The sequence below is a fragment of the Eulemur rufifrons genome, chromosome 5 (genome assembly GCF_041146395.1).
Source record: "Eulemur rufifrons isolate Redbay chromosome 5, OSU_ERuf_1, whole genome shotgun sequence".
Lineage (NCBI taxonomy): Eukaryota > Metazoa > Chordata > Mammalia > Primates > Lemuridae > Eulemur > Eulemur rufifrons.
The window spans coordinates 23530687-23553544 of NC_090987.1; the positions used below are offsets into that span (position 1 = coordinate 23530687).

Sequence of the window (22858 nt, forward strand, 5' to 3'; positions counted from 1 at the left end):
TCATCCTTTCATTTTACAAATAAGGAAACTGAGGCCTGGTAAGAAAGGGCTGCCAGCTGCACTATCTCACAAGAGTACTGGTCCAAGCTCTTCCTGCCCTACACAGAATCCTGAGAAGGGTACCCATCCCCTGATGTCTGCTCAGAGGGACATGCCGGAGGTTCTCTGGAGAATGGAGCTGTCTCCAAACTGTTAATATATTAACCCCTTTCCCTGATTGAGCCCCCTAGAATGAATTAATAGGGCAGAGGGAAGTCAATGAATTGGCCAGATGACTAGTAGCCACGTGTGGATGAGGTCTGGGAAACCAGGAAAGTGGCTTATTTGGCCTCTGTGTCACCAGGCCTGGGATGGTCCACACTTTCCAGAACAGTATTCACCTATATTCTCTCTCAGACCTCCTAGCACCCCTTTGTGAAGTTCATAAGGAAGGGAATATCAATCCCATTTTATCCTTGAAGAAACTGTAGCATAAAGAGTTCAAAAGACTTGTCTGAGGTTGAGAGAATTAATAGCAAAGTTGGGAGTTAAATATAGATTTTCTGACATAGTTTAGGACTCATTCAACCTCATTATACTGACTGCTCAGAAAATATGCTCTCCATGTCTCAGCTGTTTCTCGGACACTTTATCCTGTATTTCCCAAATAGGGCAACATCCATTCATCTTCATGTATAGCTAGGAGGTGGCGTCTCAGGGTAAAATTCCATTGTGACCTGGACTGTAACCATATTTACACAAATTATGTTCAGGACATTTGAGTGCTTGAGGAGAACTTAATATCTGTGGAATGAAAGCAAGCAAGAAGGAAGGAAAGAAACATTCATGGGCAGCAGGCAGAAGATTTTTCTCTATGGGAAAATTCCAGGGAAGGTTGCATCATGCAGCATTCTTGGTCCCACAAACTCCAGCCAGCCTGGATATCGGAAATCAGAAAAGAAACAGATGTTTGTTCGGACTGAGAGTAGCATCAATAAGTAGGAGGATTTGGAAAGGGAAAGAGAGTGGTTAAGAGAAAACTTTTTGGAATCGTCTAGTCTCAGATTTGGAGCTTAACTGATATTTACTAGCTGTGTGATACGGAACAAACATCTCGTCTCTTTGCACCCTGCCCTGTTTCCTCATCTGTAAAATGAGGATCGTAACAGCTACCTCATGGGGACAGAATGAGAAGAAAGAAGTGCTGTGCTCTGCCCAGGGCACACAGTAAGTGGTAGCAGGTGCCTGTGCTTGGCTCTTCCCAAGTGTCTCTTTTCCCTGCTTTAACCAGATTCTGCTCAAGTAAAGCCCAGCTCTGGTGTCTGCCTGGAGCTTTCTCTGCATTCCTCATTGTTCAACCATCTCTCATCTTGTGTGTCTGACATCTGATTGCTGCTAGCAGTCAATGCTGCACATTTGAGCCCTTATTGGTGATTATTTTTATGTGTTTATATCTTTTTTCTTCCAAAAATGCTCTGAGCCCCTGGAGGGTGGGAATCATGGTTGTTCTTATATCCCCACGGTGTTCGGCGTAGGGCTGAGCACACACACTGTTAAGTGCCCTGTGTATATTTATTAATTGACTCACTGGTTAGTTGAATGACTTCCACCCTCCACTTGATACCAACAACCTTTAGATGGAAGAAAAGATTTATAATTCTTCCTTGAGTCTCCAAATGAAACCCTATACATCCTTTGAGGACTGGTTCTTGACTACATTTCTGAAGTCAGGAGACCTCCTTGGAGAGCTGTCATCTGGAGTGTGAGGGAGTGAGGGGCAAATGTTTCCCTGAGCTTTCCCCTGAAGATGCCCTATTACATCTTCGATTGCCAAGTTGAGCATGCAGTAGAAAACATGCTTTCATCATGAATTTCCACAATCATATTCAAGTTAATATAAAGCATGTATTTATGACATAGTCATGACATCGGTCACAACCTGAGCCATTTACTGAGTAAATTTTGGTATTTTTTAATGATCTCATTTGGTCATCTATGATTTGTGAAGGAATTAAAATAGGCCTTATGCAAAAATTCAGAGCTCACTCCAGCAGCCAGCTGCTGAAGGGGCTCTTCTCTGAATGTTTGCCTGGGTAGAGTGTTGGGGTGATAGAGCTCAGAGAAAGCTCACAGCCAACAGCACTGGTCTCAGAATCAGAGTCCTGGGTTCAAGTTCTATTTCTGTTGTTAAGTTACTTTGTTTATAACATAAGGATGTTGGCCCTGATGAATTTTAAGTTTCCTTCCAAATCTTATTCTTCTAAAACTCTCACCTTAGTCCGAAGCCTGTATTAATAACAACCAATGGTACCATCCTTACCTCCCCCAATCACTTCCCACCATCATTTGATTACATTTACCCTTGAATGAAATGTCTCTCCTATGTGAATCGAAAAGGTGAGAGTCACTTGAAAAGTGAAGAGAACACCAAATCCATCTATTTACTGCCAGTCTTTGTCAGGTAGAAACACTGTGACTTTGATCCTGCCCAGTGAAAACAAACAGACTAAACTAAAAATCAAATGCCCAACCTTGACGTTGACATGACAAAACAAAATATGATGATATGTGATTTCCCAGTTGCTCAAGTGTACTCCTTGTTGCCTAAAGTAGAATATTTCCTAGAGGGCAGGGCGTTGACTCATTAGTCAAGTCCTGTCTTAGGCCACTGTGTTCATAATCAACAGCTAATGGTGATCACTGTGTTCTGAATGACAAATATTCCCAGCCCAGGTATCTCACGACACTGCAATTTACTTTGAGATGACATCCGTGCAATGCATGTGCAAGTTGCAAAAGGGAACCACACACAAAGAACATGAAAGAAAGGCATGTATGGTCTGGGGTAGAGATGATGCGAGTGAGTGCCTTCTGCAGTTCTAGATACTCTACGCTGAGTCTAGGGTCTGTCCTCCGTCTAAGGACAAATGCTGTAGACATTGAAAGGCCAGGTCTGGACACCTGTCCTAAGCCCTGTATTATTTTTTAATACAGGAATGGCATGTTCTATATTGCAAAAGGCCGAGAAAGGAGCAAATGGATGAGAGAAACAGAAAATAAACCAGTGAAACCAAGCCTCCCTAGTAACTAAAAATGGAATGGACCCAGCCATGGTGTGGCGTCAGCCTGACCTTTTCACAGCCAGCTGTGGTCACCGTGGGCCATTCAAACATGCCTGAGAGAGCACATTGAGAAGCCAACACACACATAGCTCTGAGTTGCCCAAGGGAGAGATGCACACTCTACTCACTTCCTGGCAGGACTAGGAGGCTCTAATGTGGATGCAGAGAAGGCAGCGTGAGCCCGAGGGAGGGAACCCCTTGTTTAGTGGTTGCTGACAGTACGGTGAAGTGCCAGGGCTAGACCTCAAGAACACTGGGACAACACAGACACCACCTGTCCCCACTGCACCCTCGGTTATCCTTGAGAGGAAAGGTCAGTAACCAGGAGAGAAGAAGAGGGAAGGAAGGGAGAGAGTAGAGAAGAGAGGAAATAACTGAGAGCCCGTGTACATGAGCATGCATAAAGGAGGAGTAAAAATCCTCTGAACACAGAAAACACTATAATGAAAAGCAACTTTAAAATATGTACACAGGTGTGCTCAGTGAGCATCAAGTGATAAAGTGGGCTTCTAGAAGGAAGGCAATCAGTAGCATCCATTCCACAACATATCGGCTCCCCTACAGACTCAACCTAATTAAATTTCATCATTACTTGGATGATATTGCTACAGGTTCTAGAAGAAGCAGGTAAAATTCAGCACTTCCATAAACATTTATTGAGCTATAACTACATGCCATAAACATGGTCTTTGTCCTTGAAAAGCTTGAAAGAGTCAAGAACAACATTTACCAAACAATAAATATATCATCTAGAAAAAAGCTCTTATGAGTCAATCTGACCTATACTTATTATAAAAGGGAAGCTCAACGTCACTTCCTTCCCATCTTTTTACCTCTGCTAGAGATGCTTAGCTTCTCTCCCTCCAAAACCCCCAGCACATTCTTTATATCTGTCATATATTAATTGTCACCTATTGCCTTTACATGTGTGCATTTGTGTTTGTGTGTGCATGCATGACCACACACAAAGGTGTCTTCTGTCTTTCACTACTAAGACATCTGTGCCTTCTCCATGATGTCTGCCCCAGTCCCTGGCATGTAGTCAAGCAGTAGTAAATATGGCTTGAATGTCTATTAGGGAACAGGTATGGGGTGTTGGGAAGTGTAGGACAGGCCCTTTCTGATGAAGAATTTCACTGGAGAGCTCAAAGAGCTCAAAGTCTGGCAATGCTAGCAGAATGTAAGCAGAGTGGGGAGAACATTATCACCTAGTGGTGGGAGCCCCAGAGGGTGGCACCTCTTCTACGACTTTGATGAAATTCTGTTCAACTGGAGCCAGGTGGCTGGTAGGCAGCAAGAGCATGGTATCAGGATTCTGGCTTTCTGGTTTCTAATTTGAACTCTGTTGAGTGACTTGGAAAGTCATTTTACCTCTCCTTGTTGGAGAGCATCATTTGTAGGATAAAGGGCTGGAATAATGGATTTCTAAGGATTATTTCAAGTATAAATTCTTTGGCAGCTCTATACTCTAAGACAGGTTCCATTTAAGGGGCTAGTGGTATTTCAGTAAATGGATGCCTCAATGAGCTAAATACACACCGGAGAAAATGGGGTGATCATATTAGACAAAAATGCCTCATCACTGATGCAAAATTTCCTGGTGAGGAATGCTCCCTCCCTTATTTCAAACTTAGGGCCTGGCTCAATGGCCCTTTTATTTTATTGAAACTCTTTGTCACTTTTTCTCTTTTTTCAAAAGAAATTACACCCTTGGACAGCCTGTGTTACACAGCGATCTGCACGTACACATACAGGGATGTGAGAAAATCAAGGTGCTATGTTGATACCCATAATTACCCTGGCCTTCACCTTCTCTGAAACTTTAGAGAGTGGCAAATAAGAACAGTGTAGGTGGATGATAAGGGGTGAGGGGCAGGGGGCGGCCAGGGGCCTGCACTGCTCCCCAAAATGTGCAGGAAAATCAGAGGTTAATTTCCCTGTGGGGAGGCACTAGATGAGACCTAAAAGTAGAAACAACCCCTATCCACTATCAACAACATAAAAAAAAAAAAATCATGAATTCATGATTTTTACAAAAAAAACAAAACAAAACTAAGAAACAAAACTCCTACCAGTTTTTAGGCTAACAGGGCAAGAGATTTAGTTTCCTTTGGGAGAAGAAAAGTTGCTAGTGAGGATGCCAAGGCAATGACAGAGAGCCACGATGCTGACCACCGGCAGGACACTTTCCTGCACCACTGATATCAGGCCACCGCTCAGAGCTTGGTTTGATCTTTAACAGACACGGGGCAGTTTCAGTTCAGTTAGATTCACATAGTGGGAAACAGTCAACAGGTGTGCGCTTTGGGTTGTCCATACAACAACTTCTTTGATCTTCTTGACTCCATCAAAGACACAAAGGTTTGGGAAAAGCAGGTCAATCCAGGTTTGGCCTAAATGAAGCTGTGAGGGAAGGGAAAGTGCCAAAGAACCCCTCACTCTCCCTGGCTACCCCTCATCTCACCCCATCACCATCTCTTGAGTGAGTCACTCACCGCTGTCAGTCTCTGATCTGTTATTACAGAACAGCCGCAGTGCAATGGTGGTTACAGCGTGAAGGCCGTAGGACAGAGTCAGCATGTCTTTAGTGAGAACTTACTGCTCAAGTTAACAAACATTTTTGGAGAGGAAGAGGCATGTCTGGGCATTGTTGGTGATGCCAGTAGCCTGGAAGGCAGACAGGTCTCAGCCTTCAGAAAAGCCCATCCAATTGTTATGGAATAAAGTGCTGCCTCATCAAATGTAACAGGAATTCAGAGAAAGGAGACCACCCTGTGATCGCCAGGAATTTTGGAGGGCACTTCCTTGAAGAAATGGGATTAGGTCATTGCCCTTGAGGGTCTTTTAATTCTCGAGGGCTGGAAGCTAGTTCTGTGATTCCCCAAGTACAGACAAAGTGAGAAAAAGGTCATTTGAGCCAAAAAGATAAGAAAAAGAAAGAAACTGTAAACTGTAAAATGGGGATAATAACTGTGCTGACTTCATAGTTCTGTGGTTAGAATAAAATAATATACATGTAGAGCACACAGCACAGTGTCTTACCTTCAATAAACATTAGCTAAGATAACTGTGACTGTAGCATGCGTTACATAAATAGAGGGAAGAGAGGAGGACAAAGAGCTGTTGTTGGGTTGCTGTTAGCTTTAGGCCGCTCTGAGCCCAGCAGCAGGACAGCTACGATGCTCCACCCTAGCTTCAGAGGACAGCCTGAATGACAAAAACCTCAGTTTTGGACCCTGGCCAATATGATCCCCCTTGTATCCTCATCACTTTGGGTTATATTTGGAGTCAGCCAGCAAAATAAAAGGCAGCCAAGCAGACACCTATAAGCTGGGTTACTGGATTCTGATCTATTCACATAATGGGCTTTCCAGCTAGAGGTGGAGTAGAGCCTGCAGTGAGCAGAAACACATTCCCCCTCAGCACTGCCAGCCAGATCCCAGCCTCTCACGAGACAAACCCACTTCCAGTATAATTCTCTATGCACTGCCAGCAGCCAAAGAAGTTCCCCATCTCTCTCCATTTCTCCTGATTTTTCCTTCCTTCAATGGCTCCTTCCTTCTCTCCTTTCTGACAGTAACCTCATCCCACCTTAAGATAAGTGAGGCCATTTTCCTTCACACACCCAGAATTTTGTGACTCTACCAGAGGGAGTGGGCAGCAGCAGCAACATCCCGGTCCTTGCATAAACCAGGGGACATGACAGTTTTCACTGAGTCCAGAGGTATGACGATGATAGCACTATGTTAATAAAAAGGGAAAAAGATTTCTCTGAAAATGAGGATTGATATTGGTTGAATTGGATGAGTTGAAATATATTAAAAAATGGGGATTGAAATTAATACTTTTAACATTTAAAGCAGGTTGATATTCTAAGGGGCATCACAAGCACTCTAGAGGACATGGGTTAGCAATCTTTTTAAACGGATGAGACCATGGAGGCTTAAGGAAGCTAGGAGAGCAGTTTTTTGCAGACATTGATAAGCTGATCCTAAAATTCATAGAGAAATGCCAGGGACCCAGAATAGCCAAAACAAATCACAAAAAAGAACAAAGTTGGAAAACTCACACTTCCTGATTTGAAAATTTCTACAAAACTATAGCAATTAAGAGTGGTACTGGAATAAGGAAAGGACATATAGAACAACAGAATCGAATTGTGGTCCAGACATAAACCCTTACATTTATTGTTCATTGACTTTTGACATGGGTGCTAAGATAATACAATGGTGAGTAAATCTTTTCAATATATGGTGCTGGGACAACTTGGTCTATACATACAAAAGAAGATGATAGAGGAGAAGAGGGAGGAGGGAGAGGAGGAGGAGAAGAGAATGGGGAGGAGGAAGAGAAGGAGCTGGATCCCTACTTTACACAATGGACAAAAATTAACTCAAAATGGATCATAAACCTGAATGTAAGAACTAAAGCTATCAAATTCTTAGAAGAAAATATAGGAGTAAATTTTCTTGACTTTTGGTTAGGCAAAGCCTTCTCAAATATGATACCAAGGCACAAGAAAAAAGAGAAAAAATAAATAGATTGGCCTTTATAAAAATAAATAAAAAATTGTCTTTCCAAGGTCACCATGGAGAAAGTAAAAAGACACCCTACACAATGGTGGAAAATATCTGCAACTCATACATCTGATGAGGGACTTGCATACAGAATATATAAAGAAGTCTTACACAACAATAAGAAGTCAAACAAATTAAAAAACAGGCAAAGATATGAATAGACATTTCTTCTCTGAAATTATACATGTGGCCAAAATCAGCAATTAGGAAAATACAAATCAAAACCACCATGCGATGCTACTTCATACCTACTAGGGTGGCAATAATAAAAAAGATGGACAATAGCAAACATTTGGTAAGAATATGGAGAAATCTGAATTTTCATACATTGCTAGTGAAAACATACAAAGGCACAGCTGCTTTGGAAAACAGTTTGGAAGTTCTTCAAAAAGTTAAATGTAGAATTACTATTTGACCCTGCAATCCCGCACCTAGGTATATACCCAAGAGAACGGAAAACGTATGTTCACACAAAACCTTGTACATAAATGTCCATAGCAGCATTATTCACAACAGCTAAACAGTGGAAACAACTGAAATATCTACCAGTAGTTGAATGTGTACACAAATGTAGTATATCCATATAATGGAATATTATTTAGTGATAAAAAGAATGAAATATTTATACATGCTACAGCGTGGATACACCTCAGAAATATTATGCTAAGTGAAAGAAGCCAGACACAAAATGCCACATATCATTTGATGCCATTTATATGAATTGTCCTGAATAGACAAATCTACAGGAACAGAAAGTACGTTAGTGGTTTCCAGGAACTGGAGAGAGGAGGAAATGGAGAATAAGTGCTAATGGATACAGGGTTTATTTTTAAGGGTGATAAAAAATGTTCTGGAATTGGAGAGAGGCGTTGATAGCAGAAATCTTCAAATACGCTAAAAATCACCATAATGTATGCTTTAAAAAGGTGCATTTTATGGTGTGTAGTTATACCTCATTAAAGCTGTTACTAAACATAAACAAAAGTCTAAGAGGGTTACCGACATCACACAACCATGAACCTGACAACTCAAACAGGAATAATGAGACTGGTCTAGTCACTTTTTAAAGTTCATTTATATCCTCACTTTTGTTTTCTTCTGCTGTGACTTCTTTTGATTTTCCCTACCTTGTTGAGTGTTGTCTGTCTTTGCAAGCCATTTAATATTATTCTAGAACAAGGAGGGCTAGAAATAAAAAATTAATCTAGTCAAATTTTTGTTCCCAACTCAATTTAGGACATTTCCTATAACTGTATAATGAATTTTTCCCATCTTAAAAGAGGAGAGGGCATTTCTTTCTATGCCCTGCCAGTTTTTCTCCTGGTGCAGATGAGATGTGAGGGGTGGTTTGTCTAAAATTTTATCTTTGCAGGATATTTTCTCCCTTCATGTCTCACCTGATGAGCTAGTTACACCAAAACGCACCAAGAGATGTCGAACACGGAGAAAAGATGGAGTGTGTGCAAATCACTTTAGTAGCTGCTAAGACTACTATCAGAAGAGAAAGAAGGTAGCTCCTGGTTATCTCCCTGGAGCATTCTCAAGATAGTCTGTCATGCTGCAATTCTGATGTTTCAAGCTCCTCCTCTTAATCACTCAAGTTTCAAGAATCACACCAGCTTCCAAACTCAGCTGGAAAAGCAAAGATGTCCAGTGTTTCCTGTATCCTTGGTTCCAGTGACCCCATCCCCAGAAAGCCTGGCTGTCTGTTAAGTAGGATTCAGTCAGCAGCCCTGCTGCTGGGCCATGGGAACAGGAAAGGGTGTCCAACAGGTGACCGTGACCATTGGCTGCGAGTGCCCTAGAGTAAGGGAGTGTAGCTAAAAGGTAGTGGAGGTAAACTCTTGAGCCAAAGTTCATGGTAGCACTGGAAAATACTGGCCAAGAAGAAAGGAGCTGGGAAGAGTTTTCCAAGAGTAGCTTCCAATTATAAGGGAACAACTCCTTTGACAGTTCTCCGGGTCAATTAATTTTTGTGTGACTCCTGTTGATGTTGGCCACAATGCTGAAGCCTGCTGTGCCACAGTAGCCTCTAAAAAGTTTGATCTGGGATGAAGAGTCCTTGCATCAAGGTAGAAGGGACCTTTGCTTGGAGGATACTGCAGATGTTGTGAATGCTGTGGCTTGTGGCAACAGCCCTGTTTGTGTCCCGGCTGCAGCATTCCTGGCATGTTCAGCCAATTTTTCAATGCCCTTGGTATCAGAGACCTATGACTTATCAGGAAACTCTGTTAGGATCCAGGACTGCAATCTGGATCCTGGTAATTAATTAATTAATTAATTCCATCCATATAAGTTACTGAGGGTCTAAGTTGGGTTAGCCATAGTGGTTAGGACATAGTGTAACATGTACATATTTCTTATCCTTCTAAATTCTATGGCAGTCACAATTGAGACTTCTGTAAACCTCTAGAACAAGCCAACTTCATCTACTAAAAGATTTCTAGCCATCACTGATATGCTCCTATATTTCACTTGCCCAGGACAAACAGCTCCAATCCTAGTCATCCTTTCTTCCTGAACACGCTTCTTGGATTCCTCTTTCTTGGTCTGTCCTTCTCTGTTCCAATTCTGGTTTCTTAATGTTCCATTTAAAATGTGGTATCCAGACACTTGCTCTTGCTGAACTGAAACTACTGCCTCTCTTACTGTGCACCTCCATACTTGTATTGATGGAGCCTCCATTTTCTATTGATCCTTTTCATTTTGAAGCCACCTAGCAGATGGCAGAATCATGAGCTGGAATGAGCCTGGGTTCCTGAATCACTGCATAGAGTATTGTCTCTGGCCAGAAATATCAGACTCTGAACTATCACACATTTGTTAAGTCAGTCTAGCCTACTAGACTAATGTGAATAACCAGGTCTTTTTAAGATCAGCTATTATAAAGTCAACCTGTGCTTGTGCAATGAGCTAGTTTCAATATAATCACAGGATTTTGCATTGCTAAGTCTGTGAAAATGGGTTTAAATTTTTGGAGGTTTCGTTTTGTCTTTTTTGGTAATACCAACCTCATTTATAATCAATTTGGCATCCTTGACCACGAGAAAAACACTATAAGGAGGTCATTTAAATCCACAGCACTATACCTGTACGAGTAGGGGAATTCAAGGCAAAATGAACAGAAGCTACACATGCCTAGAAAACAAAAAGGAATATGTACTGGCTCCCAGGTGCAGATATCTTTGCATTTGTGTTGTATTTTGTTTGTATGTGTTGTCACAAACCTAGAAATCTTATGCACAGACACAATAGGTAGTCACAGACGGGTCATTCATTTCACCCTTATCTTTGAAAAAGAGTTATTGTCATTGATTTTGTAGCATGGATCTACACTAAATCTAATCTCTAAAGTAATTCCATTTCCTATTTGTAAAATTCAATTCTATTTAATTCATTCATTTATTCATCCATCCATCCATTCATTAGCAAACATATATGAATAGCCTGCTGTAGACCCAGTACTATAGCAAGTTTTATGTAAGATAGTAAGAATTAGAAGATATGACTCCTGGCCCCAAAGACCTTTAATTTAATGTGGAGATAAGCTGTATATAAGAAAAAAATAAATGAAACGTCAAGCCTTAAATAACAAGGTCAGACTATCAAATGAGCAGTACAGATATTAAGTATGAAAGAGTTCCCAGGAAGGAAATTGATAAATCAATTCAATTTAACCAGTATAAGTACTTACTGAGCACCTACTATGTGGCATCAGATAATTATTTTGTGATTTTAATTTCAACAAGCATCTCTTTTGTGCTTAGTCTGTGCTAGGCACTGGGGATGAAGATGCCTGCAAGAAGCTTACTGCAGTGAAAAACAGACTGCTAGGTATTATAATGATAATGACAATGGCATTTGTCCAGCTCAGAAACCCTGACTGTTTTATCAAGTCTTGGAGGGCAAGGAATCCCTCTTACATTTCTTCATTCCTTTCTCCTCTCATCATCTGAGTCATCCCCATGAAGTCCCTTTGGACTCCCTAGATTGGTTTATTATAAGCTTTCTCACAGTGTGGCTGGGCATTGTTCACAAACAGAGCCTTTTTACTCAGTTGGTTGATAAGCGAAGGGGATCTAAGTTGTCAATAATATCAGGTAGTGATCTATTTCTGTACCTTTTCCCTGACATTTCAGGGCAACCGAGGGAAGATAAAATGCTCTGGACTCCTTGTGTAGGACAGCAGGTGTGTACATGTCAGATAGGCACAGCCCAGAGTAGGAGAGAAAGAGAGCTCTCATTTCCCCATTTTTCACATGGGAAAGAATGGATACAGGTGGATGTATTTAGTGTGAGTAAATGCTTAACTGGTGTAGAATCAGCGTTTATTTTGTGTGCAATAATGGTGACATGGTTATGCATGGAAATGCTCTTGGCATTAAGAAATACTCAGGGAAGGAGGTAGTAAATAGTCACTCTGCCTTGCAATCTGTTCTTCAAATGGATGGGCAAATGCAATAAATTTGGCAAATGTCAGTAATATCTGAATCTAACTAGAGGTTTTACAGATGTTCATTGTATTATTTTCTTAGTTTTTCTGTATTTTTGAACATTTCCATAGTAAAAAGTTGGTTAGAAAATGCCTATCTACACTGAGGCAACTGGAAGGCCTGGTTGAATGCTCCCTACTCAGCCCTGCCTGCATTTTCTCTTTCACTAGTTGACACCTGAAATTCTACCCCCAAAGGCCTCAATCCAATTTAGCTAAGGGGTTGTACTCATATTACAATGTATATACATCAAACAATATTAGCAATTAGAGTATATTATGCACAAATAAATGCACAAGAATTGATAGGAGGGAAAAGCACAAGAAGACACTATAAACTGTAACAGAGAGAGAGGAAGAGAGGAAGGTATACATGGTGGGTGGGAGCAGAGGTCTAGAGCAATGCTTTTCAACAGAATTTTCTGCAATGATGAAAATATTGCGCATCTACACTATCCAATATGGCAGCCACTAGCTACATCTAACTATTGGGTGCTTGCAATATGGTTAGTATGGCTACAGAACTGAATTTTCAATTTTATTTAATTTTAATTAATTCAATCTTACAATAGCCACATGTAGCTAGTGGCTAGCACGTTGAACCATGAAGCTCTATAGAGACATGAGCCTAGACAGGCAGAATAACTAGCCCCCATAAGTGAGTTGATAACTGGGGAACTCACACTTTCTAAGGGAAGTGAAAAAGAGGTGTTAAAATGCATAGTTGGTGGGGAAGGACTAAAAGAGGGAAAGTGGTGGTCCTTAATGGTTTAAGAACATTAATGGTCAAATATTATCAGAAATGTTTGTCCCTGGGTAATATTTATAATTGGTCAAGTCACAATTATTGCAAGATGGATCTGCTCAGTATCAATTTTTTCCATATAGCTCATAAGTGCAATATATGTACTGAGTATATAATGCTTGGTTAGCATGACAGGAAAGGTGGATTCTAGGGGATGGGATACATCAAACACCAGGCCCACTGAGTGGGTTAAATGCTATAGGCAGAGGGTTATGTCTCTCATTCCTTCATCTCCTCTACCTCCTATCCCACCCAAAGCTTCAGCCAAGAGAAAGACGATGCCTCCCACATGGCCGCGGACCGAATGAAGTGCTGCCCCTTGGTGGCCTGAAATCATTCACATGCAGGCAAAGATGATTCTAAGAACACAAAGATATAAAGCAAAGAACAAAGTTAAGAAGAAACAGAAAAAGACTGAATTCATTAGACAGGTCTGCTTGGCTTCAAAAGCTATAGTCTGAAAAGTCTATGTCCTGATGACTTTATTTTCCTTTCAATTTTTCAATGTCATTGGCCCTGCCTGAAAAAAGGACAAGAAAGTCCAAGGTCATCCCAGAACAGACAGAAGAACACAGAATAGACAGCAATGTAAACCACTGCAAAGCCAGACATTAGTCCTCATGCTGGGCGCAGTAAAGAAGGAAGGAGAGAATCTACCGAAGTGAGAGGCTGTTAATTCCCCCAAAAGAAACAGAACAAAACTAAATTAGCATTATTAGCTCAAGTGAGGAAGCTGAATCTTCTCAGGGTGTCAAACAGTTTTTGTTCTGTTTTATATATTAAAGCCTCATGTGCAGTTTATTGTTTTTGTGGAGTTAAGTGGATTCACGTGTTAAATTAAAAAAGTGGGGGCTGATGAGGGGATTTTGTTTGTTTCTAGTATTATTTGGCAGAATATAAAAGGTCCTGGGCTCAGAATTGGAAGGCCTGGGCTCAAACCCCCACCCCTTCCTGGTACGGGCCAAGTGCCCTTGAACAATCACTTACATGCCCGCTCCATCTCCTTTTCCCTGGTGGTGTGGCATCCCTTCTCAAGCAGAAATAAGAGCTAAGTCTTAACACCCTTAGCCAGTGGTTTTCCAACTTGAGTGTGCTCATGTCACCTCGATAACTGGTTAAAACAGAGCACTGAGGCTAATCCCCAGAGTAGCTCTGGAGTGGAGCCCAGGAATCTGCATTTCTAACAAGTTCCCAGGTGATGCTGATGCTGTGATATGGGGACCACACTCTGAAAACTGATGCTCTATGGCATTCGTCATGTGTAATGAAAATGACTTTTCCTCCTCTGCATCTGGAATGGTACTAGCTACATATCATCCTCGGGAGAATGGAGAAAACCAGTCACTCAAATCATTTTCTGTAAGACTATGCTCTTATGGAACCCAGGCAGGTCCTGAAGATCAACGGAGAGGAAAAGTTTGAGGTCTGTTCACAGCCATAGAGCAGCATAAAGATATATGCCTTTGTAATTATCAACAATCGATTGATGGAGTTTTCTTACGTGTGTTTTTTGCTTTACTGTTTGACATTCTTGAATTTCTTTGCTTTAGGAGTGGTGGTTTTTGAACTTGAGCCATGTGTCAGAATCACCTGCAGGACATGATAAACACAAATTGCTGGGCGCCCACCCCAGAGTCTCTGATACAGCAGGTCTGGGCAGAGACCTGAGAACCTGCATTTCTAACAGCTTCTGAGGATGCTATTGTGCTGCAACCACACTTTGAAACCACTGGTCTATTTGTCCCAGCTGTCTCAGTTTTCTGCTTTGCTAGCCTCTAGTCCAGGAGTTGGCAAACTGTGGTCACCTGTTTTCATAAACAAGTGTTATGACAATACAGCTGCACTCATTCATGTATGTATTTCTGATGGCTGCTTTCAAACCACAATAGCAGAGCAACAGAGACCGTGTGGCCTGCAAAGCCTAAAAATTTACTATGTGGCCCTTTATAGAGAAAGCGAACTTCAGCTCTAGTCGTCTTTATTCCCCTTAGACATAACATACATTAAACATCTTCTATTTAAAAAAAGCATTTAATATATATTTTTGTATTTTACCATCACAATCATATAAATGGATTCCGGATCCCTTCTAGCTCAGAAGCAGGAGTAACTTTCCTAAGGGTGCATAGATCTGAATCAGGACCAGCTACATAGTTTGTGGAGACCAGTGCAAAATGAAATGGTGAGTCCCCTTGTTCAAACATTAAGAATTTCAGACGGCGAGAACAAAACACTAAACTGAGTGTGAGGTCTTCCAAGTGCAGGCCCCTTGTGGCTGCAAAGGCGGAATGTCCACGAAGCCAGCCCTGACTTGAGAGGAGAGCCCAGTCCTGACCTTCCTGACTCCAGGGTTTGGAGCTCTTTCCTCCACGGCTGACCATACACCACGGTCAACATCTATTTTCATGGGGAACTACTGGAGTTTTCTTTGGGAGATGGAATCTCCTTTCTTGAGAAACCACTCTAACTCTATTTCTAACTTCCCTATACCATGATTCCCCTCAAGCCCTAATTATTATATCCTTGGGGAAGGAATATCTCTCTGTATTTCCAAAAAAGCTTGGTATCTGGAAGCCATTCAAAAAAATGTGACTATTTATTTATATAAAATGCTCCCTTTGTCCTAGAGAGGATTTAAAATAGCTTTTCAATAAATCACTGCCTGATTTGTGGACACTAATAAAGGCAAAAGTATAGAAAGAGATGGCAGTGATTATTATTATAACTCTACAAAAGAAAAAAAAAAAAGAGCAATAAAGACATTATACCTTATTTTGCTGTCACTTGAAAATTCATGGGAGGATCCCAGACTAGAACCCAGAGTCTCTGGACAGGAAACCGAGTGCTGTTTTCCAGCCTCGCAGCAGAGAAGACTTCCGCTTGGCCCTGAGCATTGAGGTGTAAGTGACAGTGGAGCAAAAACATGTGCAGAGCCAAGCTGGGGATCGTTTTAAAGAATGCAACATCCCATGTTATTTGATCACTATATTCTCTGAGCATTTAATCCTCTCAAATATTTTGCAATCACTTCTTTTAATTACAGAGAAAACACATTGGAGTGATGTGGGTGCTCGGGAGCATCCCCTCCTGTTTCCTTCTTTCTGTTTAATCAAGAATTTGAATCACCTTTCAGCTTTCTAATCCTATAATCCTAAAAGGAATTTACTCTGCTCCAAACTCTGCTTGGCAAGACTCTGCACGGTAGAACCTGGAGCCCTTTCACAAAGACTGTGAGAGGGGAGAAAACATCCTAGAGGCAGGCTTCCTGGCTTCCTTCCAAGAACTCAGGAAATTGGGGCCCTGGAGAGAATCCTCTTCTAGCTATTAATAATATTCTGGAGATATGGACCTGGACGCCCTGCATCAGATTTACCTGCATGGCTTGTTAAAATTCTAACTTTCTGAGTGGGTCCCATTCTAGCCATACGGTATAAATTACAAGTGGGAGACAGAAAATTTATCTACCTCCCTCCCTCCCTCCCTCCCTATTTATGCATTTGTATTTACATTGTGCCAAGTGATTCTCATATGTACCAAAAATTGAGAACCAAGTGGCTGGCCAGACACATCGTCACTGTACATTCACCGTATGACTGTATTACTTGCGGGAAATTCACTAGTGGTTGGTATCACAACTAAGCTTAAAGACTGTGAGTTATAAACATACAGAGTCAAGTCATGGCATGGCTTAAAAGGCTCTTGATCAATATGGGTCTTTGCTCTGGGATCCAGAAGGAATGTGGAGGGACAAGAAAATGGGCATCTCTATACTGGTAGCCACTCTGGGGTACAGGCAACGTGCCCCGAGTGAGCAGCTCATCTCAGTTTAGAGTCAGGGTGTTCACTCCTCAGAAGTCTGGGCATCATCACTACAATGGCCAAACTCACAACTTTTGTATGACAGCCTGTACTTCCAATATTCTGATGTACTGTCTCCATGTAACACTCTCATACACTGGAAATCTCAACACTTCAGTATCTAAATTGTACCAACTCAACACCCCGAGAAGTGTACTAAAATCCTTCCACACAGGCTACAGATCCGTACGTATGGTTCAGAGAACGTGGTCACCATAACTAAAATAATACCATTTTTCTCACCCATCAGGACAAGAGGTGTCTCCGTTTTTCTAGAAAGATGGCCTTGCTCTGCCCCCGAGCAGCTGCTCTTGTTCATACTCTGCTGGTTACACGTCTGCTCCCTCTTTCCTATTTACCTATTTTCTGAGCGCAGAAACAGTGCTTCCCAGTTTTCTCCCCCTCACAGACGCACCTGCAGTGTTTCTCACACAACTCAATTAATGCTATAAACTGGTAAGAGATGATGGCCCCTGCTTGATTCGAGGAACTCATCAGCAAAATGAGCTGATGTGTCCCACACCACATGCTGGGAGGAATACGAATTTGTAACACACCTTCTCATCAGCCCCGGGTCGCTAAATAGGGCAGACTTTTTTTTCTCAGAGCCTCCATATGTTCAACTCACATAAATCAACAGAAGCACCATATTGTCTTCACAAAAGCTTTAGATCCTCACCCTTTTGAATATACAGAAGGCCCAGATGATTGTTTTTTCTCAAATACGGGGATGCCCCGAAGCTTCAGCTGCCAGTATGGAATCGGGAAAGAGCCCACGGTGAGTGTGACATGGCCACAGACTGGGGGACATACCTCAATAATTCGGGTTTTAAATAGCCCCCCAAAGGACCATGGAGTACTTCAAAGGAGAGAAATGCAACAACTCTGGGGCTCAAATACAATCTTAACCTCTGAAATGCTTTTATGGAAATAAGGCAGAAAATCAAAAGTTAGGAGTGCACAGCTGCCCAACCAGAAGCAAAGTCCCAACAGGAATGAGGCAACGCGCTCTGGGCGACAGCTGGGTAAACATTTCTGATAAAGCCTCACAGTTTTGATAGAACCGTGTGAGTGTGATGGTACAGTTGGGTGGATTGATAGCTGCTTAAATATCTGTAACCAAAGAGTATGAAGAAGAAGGACATTGATAAACTGCAGCAGATGAAGAGAAACACAAATAACAATGGTGATGAAAACAGAACCAGAGGAAAGATGAGGATATTCAGCCTGAAGAATCGGAATTTGGATGTAGGGAGGGAGGCTCAGGGATAATGGTTCTTTTTAAATACAACACGGGCCAAGGTATGGAAGAGGGATTAGACCTATGCCATAGGTAGAGGTCCAGTGAGCAGGAATAGGCTAATGGGTGAAAGTAACTGGGGGACAGATTTTAGCAAAACATAAAATGTTTTCTGAAAATCAGAACTGTTCAGACATGGAGAAGCTGCTGGAAATTTTAGAAGAGACAGAATGTCTTTTTGTCCCAGAGTCCTTTATGAGATGGAAAGTCAGAACAGTGGATCTCAAGGTACCTTCCAGTACCAATTCAAAGATTGTGTGAAAGAGACTCATTTCTCCATCCCACCCTCCTCAGCCCACCTGCCAGGAGTAGTCAGTGAAGTAAGTGACAATGAGTAATACTGAAAGGATCAGATGTCACAGGTATGTAGTACCCAGGAGGTCCTGCTGTGACTGTAGGTTCCTCTCCAGCACTCTGCCTCAGGGAATGATGATGCTCCTATCAGGGAGTTAGTGTAGGGAGGGTCAGGTGAGCGGGGAGAAATGAGGAACACATTTTTACTCTGCCATTATACTAAGTATTATACCGAGTCCCCTTAAAGAAGGTCTTTGGATTTTCCTTTTGATATTTAATAAATAGTTTGTAATGCATACAAAGTGGTTTTCTCTCTTTGGTTGGAATGAATAAAAGTAAATATTTTAGTTTCCCTGAAGAGAAGTCACTTAGTCTTCAAATTATATGCTAAACACAGCATTGTTAGGTTTATAAGCCATCCTAAAATTCTTAACCACTTGTCCAGTTGGAAGAAAAGATAGTAATTGATGAAGTGATTACATCCTAACACCATCGCCACCTTCCCACTGGGAGGCAGCATGGGGTTATGGAAAGAGCACTTGTCTATGAGTCCAACTTCCTGCTCTAAAAACTTGCTGTGGCACCTTGGGTAGCCATTTCACTTCCTCTGTCAAAGGTCACTGCCATTTTGTAACTCAGCCATAGTCACCCAATAGAGAAGACTGAACACCATTTGAATACCCAATTATATTTGAGGACCTACACTCAGAAAGGGAGAAGAGATTCAAAATTCATTGTACTCTTTTGGTCTTATGTTTTCAAAATTCACAGTAACTTGGGTTTTTGAGCATTTATCCACAGCATGTGATGTGAACTCATAGTTTTCAGTTATGTTTTCTAGCAGTGAGTTAGACCTAAATGGTCTTCTGTTTCAATGGCTGAAATACATTTAGATTTTCTAGGTGGTCCTTTGTTGATTACTGGAGATTTTTGTACTGTACTTGCTTCATTCTTATATGTAATTTAATTGAATAAAATGGGAGAATGCACTTTTCCAAGTGTCTAAAATGATTCTGGAAATAACCATGGACAGTTACTAGTTTTCAGTCTATATATCATATTCAGATACATATCACTGTGGACCTCACGGATACAAATAAATTGTATACGCCCATAATTAATCAACATAATTTTTTTTTCTCCTTATGTGATAATTTTTATTTGAGCACCAAAGGGGGCTTTTAAGCCTGCAAATTAAGCTTCATGACAATCCAACAAGCACAATATCACTATCACAATTAAGAATATAGCTACATGGAAGAGTGAAAAAAAATGATCCAAGTAAGATCCACCAGAAATACAAGTCTAGGCATTCCCTGTTTACTAGGGAGGCAAACTGCAAGTTTCCTCTCGAGGAATATGTAAAACAAATTTATATTTACAATTGTTTCCTGCAAGGCTGGCTAAATTGAAGTCATTTTGCCAAGCTTCACAGAGAAAAAGTGAGTAGCATCTCCTGCATTCTCTGGCTGGTTCCGGTAAATAGCTTGGAGAGAGAGGAAGTGACTTGCTTGAGGTGATGAGTTAGGAATCTATGAGGCTGTTGAATGGAAACTCAATTGAAATCGGAACAGCTTTTTATTTTTCATTTCAGCCCTCAATCATCTCTTTTCACTCTAAGGTTCTTTGCTTAAACTTTCTGCTTAGTTGCAAGTTGTGTTCTCACTGGCTACAGATCAATGGAGATCTAAAACTATTGAAGTGTGCCCCACAATGCCTCTTTAACCTTAGTGTAAAGAAATGGACAAGGTCTGGTATATACAGTGTACACGGCAGCAACTCTCAAACTGTTTTGACTGTGTGAGACAGTAAGAAATACATTTTTCATCATAATTCTGTGCACACATACCAATGTGTATTTGTGTGTGCATTTCACACATGTTAAAATAAGAGTTTTAAGAAACAAAATTTGCACTTACTATGTACGATGCATTTTGATATTTCTCTCTCTTCCTCCCTCCCTCCCTCTCTATTTCTCTCTCTTTTTTTCTTCCTTTCTTTGCTAAGTATTAACCCACTAAATTGAATTCATAATCTGCTAAGGGGTCATGGATCTCAGTTTGTGAAAAAAAAACAGACCAAAAAAAAAAAAAAACCAGACCAAAAAAAACACCAAAATATCTTATCATAAAGCTCGAAAGTAAAAGACTTGTGGCCACTTCAGGAAGGTGACATCGGGGTGAGGAAGGAACATTCCTCTGGCAGCCGGAGACCAAGTGTCTATCCTGTTGATCACTACCTATGCACCCACCCAGGGTGAGGCGCTGGGCCAGAGAGCCTGCATTTGCATCTTGCCTGCCCCAGTTAACAAGTTGTATGAACTTAAGCAAGTTACCAAACCTCTTCATGCTTCTGTTTCTACATCTTTCAAGTGGAGCATTCATAGAACCTACCCCAAGGGCTATTAGCAGCATTTGTTGAGTTAATGTAGGAATCCTGCTTAGAACAGTGTTAATGCCTGGCCTTCAGTTAGTGGCCAGTAAATGTCATCTAATATTTTTTTAAATTGACGTGACAGCCTCTGTTATAACTACCTAAACCTTTCACTTAGGTTGTTTGCTTATTTTGAAGGTGATGAGAAGAAATTGAGTGGGGAGAAGTGAGTCAAAGTTGTTCTGGGAAAAGGACTGGTGATGTCATTTGACCACAAGCTCTTTTTGAGCTAGCAATGGTTGCTGAAATAGTCATCATAATCCTAGACGGCAGAAGTTGAAGTAGAAAATCCCAGTGGACACAGGTGACTATCCCACTGCATTGGTCAGGGCACATTTAGTACACTGTGTCAAACTCTGAGAACCTTGCTTAGAGTCATGGAGATAGGAGAAGGCTATTCTAGGGGAAGGTGAACAAAACTGGGAGGGGATGGAGACTGTATCCGTAAAGCCTTGGCTGAGAAAAAGAGATGGGAAGATTTAGGGAAGCCGTGGTAACTGCTTTCAAATGGTTGAAAAATTATCGTGTGGATGAGGAAGAAAAACTATTGTGTAGGAGTTACGATAGAACCAGTAGATAGAAGCTTTTATGAACTAGATTTGAACACTAGATAGAGAATAATTTCCAAACAATAAAAGCTGTCCAGCCACAAAATAAGTTGCCTGACCCAATAGGAAGCTCTCCATCACTGGAAACACTCAAGCGGAGATGAGATGACCAAATAGGTATGCCTAATAGAATTCTTGAATTGGTAGCAAGATCAAATCTGATAGAACCTCTTTCAGAGCTAAAATTCTACACAATAACCCATGTAAATGGGCTTTAAAAGGCCTAAAGCCACAGGCATATGCGAAGTGATGTTATTTCAAAGGTGTCTGCACCTGTCTGCACCACCTGGAGAGTCTGTTTAAGACCCCAAGGAGACATTTTTCTTACCAGTCTTAATTCCCATACAAGACCAGTCCCCAAGTTCTACTGAGCCTGATTAAAGCAAAACTTGGGCAGCTCTATAACTCTCTAGCAACAGAACAGCTAGGACTTGTGCAATGGAACTTCTTCTCATCTATAGTGGCAGGACAGTGGAATTGTATTTGTGTTTTATTTTCTTTCAGCTCTTTAATAGCAAACAAACAATTTTGGAGATAATTTGGGCTCTGTGTAAACTTTTCACATGCCTAAAGACTGTCAAAATGTTTGAATGTAAAAGGATTATTCAGGATTCATTTTATGAGACATCTGAGCTTAATTTCTGCTGTTTCTTTTCACATGAGAGCACTTCCCCTCCTCTCAGCTTCGAGTCTGGGTTTCTCATCTCGTAGGTGGGTTTGATTAATATGTCTGTCGATCATGTGCAAACTCCTTTGAGGAAATAAAAAGCAACGTTCAAACGTTCAAAAATAATGTCTTTTCCAGTTCCCATCTCAAGATATCTGTGACAAAAATCTCTGTGAAAGACGTGTGACCTAAAAAGAAAAAAAAAAAAAAAAAAAAAGGCCTCCGTGATACAAACACCAGGCTCACCTGGCATTTTTGCAGGAGGACTCCGAATCGGTCAGATACACAGGGAAAGGGACAATGGAAGCCTAAGCAATAGTACAGGAAATCTGAAAAATATTTACAGCCAATTGGGATCATGCAGGCCTCAAACACGTCATTTTTTTCAGGAATAGGACATTTGCAGCCTGCGTTAAAGCCACGGTTACAGTAACCTTGACTCACTTTGGTGGAATAGACTCACCCATGATGACTTTGGAAGCTGTGGCTGGAGCAAGACCCCATTATATGACTTACACTCGGGCCAAGGTTGGGTTATAATGAGGTCCAGCCTGTCCCACCCCTGTCCAGTGCTCAGAGGTACCTGGCTGGGGAGAAGCATGACAAATAGGGAAAAGAGAACTAAGAGGACAAAGGACAATAATGTGCATGACAGAAAATAGTACGATTAAAATGAGATGAAATGAGATGTGGGCTTACTTGTGGAATGGCTTCCTCCGACCC

General features: G+C 41.3%; 1 protein-coding gene across 2 annotated transcripts in view; it reads right to left on the reverse strand.

Annotated features, from left to right (window-relative positions):
• Window positions 1-22858, reverse strand: part of SETBP1 (SET binding protein 1) — a 324719-nt gene that overhangs the window by 119590 nt on the left and 182271 nt on the right. The window lies entirely within an intron of this gene.